The sequence below is a fragment of the Euprymna scolopes genome, chromosome 14 (genome assembly GCF_053919585.1).
Source record: "Euprymna scolopes isolate OS-2025 chromosome 14, ASM5391958v1, whole genome shotgun sequence".
NCBI classification, from domain to species: domain Eukaryota; kingdom Metazoa; phylum Mollusca; class Cephalopoda; order Sepiida; family Sepiolidae; genus Euprymna; species Euprymna scolopes.
In genome coordinates, this window is record NC_136495.1 from 22,168,661 (window position 1) to 22,174,660 (window position 6,000).

Consider the following 6,000-nt stretch of genomic DNA (forward strand, 5'->3'; position numbering starts at 1 on the left):
TATAAACATTTAACGTTCCGTAAGTATTGCTTGCGAATCAAAGAAGGTGTAAACATTTTGTTTGTTGACAGGAAGTAAATTATAGGACCACTTGTTACTTTACTCACAACCAATAATTACGGGACTGAAAATGCTTATAACGTATATTATTTTTCACGCTATATTACAAATAAGTAGGTAAAAACCAAAAATTGTTTTTGGCTAATTTTCCAACATTTGAAAATAATTTATGTCGCCAATAGTAACGTTTATTATTTATTTTAATCGCTTACTTTGATGATGATGGTGGTGGTGGTGGTGGTGGTGAAAACGAGGAGAGATAAAAGAGAGCGACAGACACACAGACAGAGCAGACACCTGCAGATTCGTGCATAGTGAAAAGAAAAAAAACTTTGCCTGTAGTAAAACAAATATCCGCAACGTGCCCGTTTAAATTCTCTTTTTTAAGAATGAAACAATTAAAAAGCAAAATTCACCAACTTTCGCACGCAAGAAAGAAAGAAACACAAAAGCGCAAAGAGGGTAGGGTGGAGGAGATCATGTCGAGGTTTTTGTATGGAGTGATTTCATTTTAATCGGCATTTTTTGTTTTTGTTTTTGTTTCCTTCATTTTCTTATTGGAGTGTCGAACTGAAACAGCGTTGCTTTGGTTCAATGATACAATAGTGACGCCGTTTAAAATTCCGTTTTTTTTTATGGGGTGGGAGTTACGGGCAAAAAACAAAAAAAAAACAAAAAAAAAAAAAAAAAGACGACTGGTAAGGAATGGGTATACAAAAAAAAAAAATTCAGTACTTATGGAATCAATTCTGAATATCGACGGAGAATTCCGAATCAGTCCAAAAATTGCCAAAAAAAAGTTACGTTTAGTTTTGTTTTGTTTTTCGCACCAAACGGTGTAGTTCGCTGTTTTTTTGTTTTTATATTTTTTTTTCACGGCTTTTGGATCGTAAACTGCCTCAACCTTTTCCGGGATTGACTCGAAATTCTTCAATACTCAGAACCGACCCCATAAAGACTGAAATAGTTTGGGTGTCTACTACTTTTTTTTTTTTTTTTTTTCAATCTATAAGAACGGGGTTGGAAAATGACCGGAAACAATGTTTACTTCGTAGTCTTTGATATTTGAAAGAGAACTTTTATTATTCCATTTTCACCCTAAACAAGACACAGTGCCACTTTGATGTAGGGGTTACTATCGGGGGCATAAGTTGCAGGGATACTATGTAGGGAGTTGGGCAGCAAAATGTCTATTTACGTTACACTTGAACTTCTACGTGTCAGTAGTTGGTAAAGCAGGAACCAGTAAAAGAAGTTCCAAAGTCTAGCAGTTCTGGCGAAGAAACTATTAGACTAGAAGGCTTTCTTACATCTAGGGATCTCTACTGTGAAGGGGTGGTATTTTACTGCTTGTCAGGTTTGTCGGGGGTATTTACGTCGAGGTAGTACAAGGGCTTGTAGTTCATCAGAGCATCCACCATTAAAATACTTGTAGAACAAGCAGAGGGATGCAACATTTCGTCGGTGGGACAGAGGCTGAAGCCTAGATGACAGTTCAGGACCTATCAGATTGACGACTCTCTTTTGAATAATGTCCAAGAGCGAGAGACTAGTAATGCACCAACCCAAATGTGATGATAATACTCGATACATGGGCGAATGGTGGTCTTATACAGGTACAGCAATCAGCATACTTTCAGGTGTTAGTAACTTTCTAGCACGGTAGAGAGAGCCCACCTTCCTCGCAGCGTCCCTGGCAATGTTCTCTATGTATCTGTTTCGAACTAATATACCCTGTGAACGTCCATTTCTGGCTATAATCAAATACTTTAGGCAAAATAGAATATTACGGTTCGTCTAGTTCTGGCTAGTTGTCCATATTTATGTGCACTTCCCAAAGGGGCAAGCGAACTCTAAATTGGGACAAAATTAAAAATTGCCTTAGTTCATGAGGATTCCTCTTTCTCTGACAAAGGATAGGAAAGTAACATGAAAATACTTTTCTTCTAACCAGTTGTCATGACAATTGAAGCTGGTAATTTTATAAAATCACTTCATTAACCCAAAGTGACGGTTGGTGTCTCCCGGACTTTACGTTAGTGGTTAGATTAATTAATTTATTATTTTTATTTATTTATTCCTTACTTATACACACACACACACACACACACACACACAGATTGGAGACTAATTCTATAAAATTATTCCAAGTTCGTCTTGGCAATATTTTCATATTTATAGGGTCTGGCCAACGTAGAATGTCAGTAGATTTCGTCTTGGTCCTAGAATGCATATAGTATAAGGCATTGCATACTCTTCGGAACGGAGGTGTTAATTACCAGTGGCCTGAAGCGCTCTTACCGAGAAATGCCGACGCGCATCCATTCTCCGCAATTTTTGCACGCAACCAGGACTGCCGACTGCTCCCTCGAGGAAGCTGGTTATATACACTTGTTTAACAACCTTGTGTCACATTGCCCCTAAGAGGATTTTTTTTTTTTAATCGGTGTGTGATATAGTCCGACTAAGTTCTGAGAAGTATATCCTCCGGACATTATCATTGTCCTTGAATCATTGGTATTTGGTGGTTCCCCGAACCAACTCCATAATTATACGTCCCCAGAGGCCCAAGCAGAAGTCCTGGTACCGAGAAATATTAAGAGACTTGACGTTTTTAGTCCGTTATAAATGGGTAAAACTTATCGTTTTCGGCGACTTAGAATGAGTGCTTTATGCCAAAATTCTAGAGTAAAAATGGTATTGTAGTGATTTATTCCTATCGATCTTCAACTGTGCATCAAATGGATATACTATTATACTTAGTTCGCTGGTGCACCTCATAACAAAGGTCCATATAAAATTTCTGCCAGATCGACCCAGTAGTTTCCGAGTAAACGTGGAGCATACATACCAAGAGAAATATGATATAGGAAAGGAGATAGCTTGAGCCTGGTTGGGTGCCTGGTTCGGGGTAAGGTGGTTTTGCTGATTGACTGAAGCATCCCTACCGGGAAATGTTGATCCGTCTATTCTCAGCTATATTTGTACCTTTCACAGTGCCCGTTTAGGGGAGCTGCTTCCTCCCTCGTTAACGCTGATTACTAGGGCTATGACAACAACATATTCTTTTCATTGTTTTTACTCTCGTGTGTGTATCCGTAGATGTTTTATATACTGTTATATATGTTTATATAGAGTGACTGATGTGGTTCTCGGTTGATTAACTGTGTTAAACTGTGTCGGATATATATTCGAAAGTCCAAAAAAAATTAACAGAATATGCTGTTGTCATAGCCCTACTGATTACCCGTTTAATTTGACTGCAGTGGTTTCTACTTTTGCTACTAACGAAAAATAAATAGTATTTTTGCCACTTTTTTTTTTTTTGCCACAGAAAGTCAAGAATTAAAGGAGAAAAACAGACATGGAATATTCTAAAAGGTAAATAATGAAATTGTAGATTAACACCCTCAGCTAAATTACGCCCCCCCCCCCGCCTACCTCAATAAAAATTATATTCTACTTTTATTTAACCGATCATAATTGAATACGCTGAAAAACTTTAAGTAAAAAAGGAAAACAAAATGAATACAATTAAGTTCTTATTTAGAATTCAACTTAATAATAATAAATAAATAAAAAAAAATACAGAAAATGCATAAAAACTCGGTAAATTTTATGAACCCGCGATTTCCACAAAGTTACTCGGATGCGCTCGACAGATGACGGGACAAACCGGAAACGGTCGACGACGACGACGACAAGTAGTTTTCTGGATATTAAGATATTTTTTCCAATGTATTCGCCGCCATTCTTAACATGGGGAGGGGAGAGGTTGTTACAATTTGTGTTTTTTGTGATAAAGTTCGCCCGGCAGTTTCCGTTATTCCCGTTATCTGCCGGGCAAAGCCGAGTAACTTCGTAGAAATCGCGGGTTCATAAATGCAAAAGTACAAATTTTTACTTAAAAAATATGCGCGTGTGCAAAAATGGCTACCAGAGATAACATAAGAAATTACATTGCTTAATATCCGGAAAACTACTTGTTTGCGACAAATTTAAATGCAATATTCGTTTTCAGCATACCCGAACACTTTTAAAAGTCGTCATTTTAAAGATGATTGTTAAGGTGGAAAGTAAGTAAAAATTTACCAAAATTTCTTCAAGATGTACGTACTCGTTACGAATTGAAGATATCATATTCCAAAAACTACGTAACTTAATCACGTAGTTTTATTTTAACTTGGAAAAAATCAAATTTTGTGAGTAAGCAAAAAGGGACTGTCCAGCGTCGCCATCTGGAAAAAATACAAAGGCAGATGAGTCCACAATAATTAAAACTTACGAGATCACCTTGTAATGCTACCGATTTCACAAATCGCTTTAAACTGTTTACAAATAATTTACGTAATTTTTGGAATATGACATTTCCGTTTTCTGACAGGGAGGTAAATATTTTCTGTATTGTCTTTCTTTTTTAATTTGGTTAAATTCTAAATAAAGACCAACAATTATTTTAGAATTTATAGTGGAGGATCAGTTTCGTACATAAATTTAGCATAAAATGATCCCCCATTTCCTGATCATTCTAACCTTTTAGAGATTTAACTACATTTTTAACTACTACTCCTAAGTTTGACTTGCAGGTTTTTAAAACCACATGTAATCTTCCCCCCCCCCAAAGTACACCCCCACCCCACTTTCACAAAAAACACAGAATTTATATCACATAAACGCAAAAACAAAAAGTTGCTTAACTGTCCTAAAACGCTAAAATGACCCAGAAATGAGGGATCATTTTGCGTTATATTTAGACGTGAAACTGATTCCCCGCTTTAAATTCTAAAATAAGTGTTTGTTGCAGCTTGTTTGTTTTCCTTTTGTTTTGTTTTGTTTGTTTGGGTGTTTTTTTTTTTTTCTTATTTTGGCAAAGGTTTTATGGTGTCTATACGTAATCGCCTAAAAAGTAGAATTTCATTTTTTGAACGTGTTCATTTACAATATCAAAAAATACAAACAAAACAAACATGGAATCGTCTAAAAGTAAATAAGTAATTGAACTGACCTGTAAGTTAAAAGAGAAAGTCCAAAAAACAGAGGTAAATAATCCCGCTTGCGATATCGTCGTATGGGCCATCACCAAAACCCGGGAAACACTCGCGACCCCCTTTCTTTTTTTTTTTTTTTTTTTTCTTCTATTTTTCTGTCCTCTTGTCTTTCTGTTTCTCTTAAACTATCTCCAGGCAATTCTGCTCGCTTCCATTTTGTAAAACGAGGTTCTCTTTAAAACAACGTGCGTATGTGTATGTGTGCCGGCCCGGATGTGTGTGCGTAGCGTCTCTCTCTCTCTCTCTCTCTCTCTCTCTCTCTCTCTCTCTCTCTCTCTCTCTCTCTTTCTCTCAGCCTTGGAGGGCTTATAACGGTAGAGGCGTAGTAGAAGAAACGAAATAATGAAAAAAGAAAGAAAGAAAACAGACGTGAGAGAGAGAAAGGGTAGCGTAAGTAGTCGTAGTAATAGTAGTAGTAATTGGTTGGTAATGCCTGCTTAGTGGGTTTCGAATTAGAAATGCTACTACTCTTCCAAGATAAGGAGGGTTTGTCGAAGCCTTCAGGAGAAAGAGAGAGAGAGAGAGAGACACACACACACACACACACACACACACACACACACACACACACACACAAAAGAGGAGGAGGTGTGTAGCGTTTGATGGAGAGGACCTTTCCCATCATCCCATCACATTTCAATTCTTCCAGGAATGAAGAAGGGGGCAAATGATGATACAGGTCCGTCAAAAAAGAAAAGCCTGGGAATTAAGAGACTCGAGCCTCATTCTGCATTTCTGTAACATGGTCCCCTTTTTTTTAATTTTAATAAAAATCAATTTTTATTTATCTTTTTTTATTTATTATTATTAGTAGTAATAGTAGTAGTAGTATTTCCTTTACTTGGAAGATTATTATTATTATTATTATTATTATTATTATTATTATTATTAT

General features: G+C 36.6%; 1 protein-coding gene across 3 annotated transcripts in view; it reads right to left on the minus strand.

Annotated features, from left to right (window-relative positions):
- The window catches only part of LOC145292903 (DNA damage-regulated autophagy modulator protein 2-like), a 166,163-nt gene extending 160,793 nt beyond the window's left edge, over positions 1–5,370 (minus strand). For all 3 annotated transcript variants that reach the window (XM_080139042.1, XM_080139041.1, XM_080139043.1), the window contains exon 1: positions 5,066–5,370. The gene's annotated coding sequence lies outside the window, so the exon portion shown is untranslated. The remainder of the gene's footprint in view (positions 1–5,065) is intronic.
- Between the last annotated feature and the right edge of the window lie 630 nt (positions 5,371–6,000).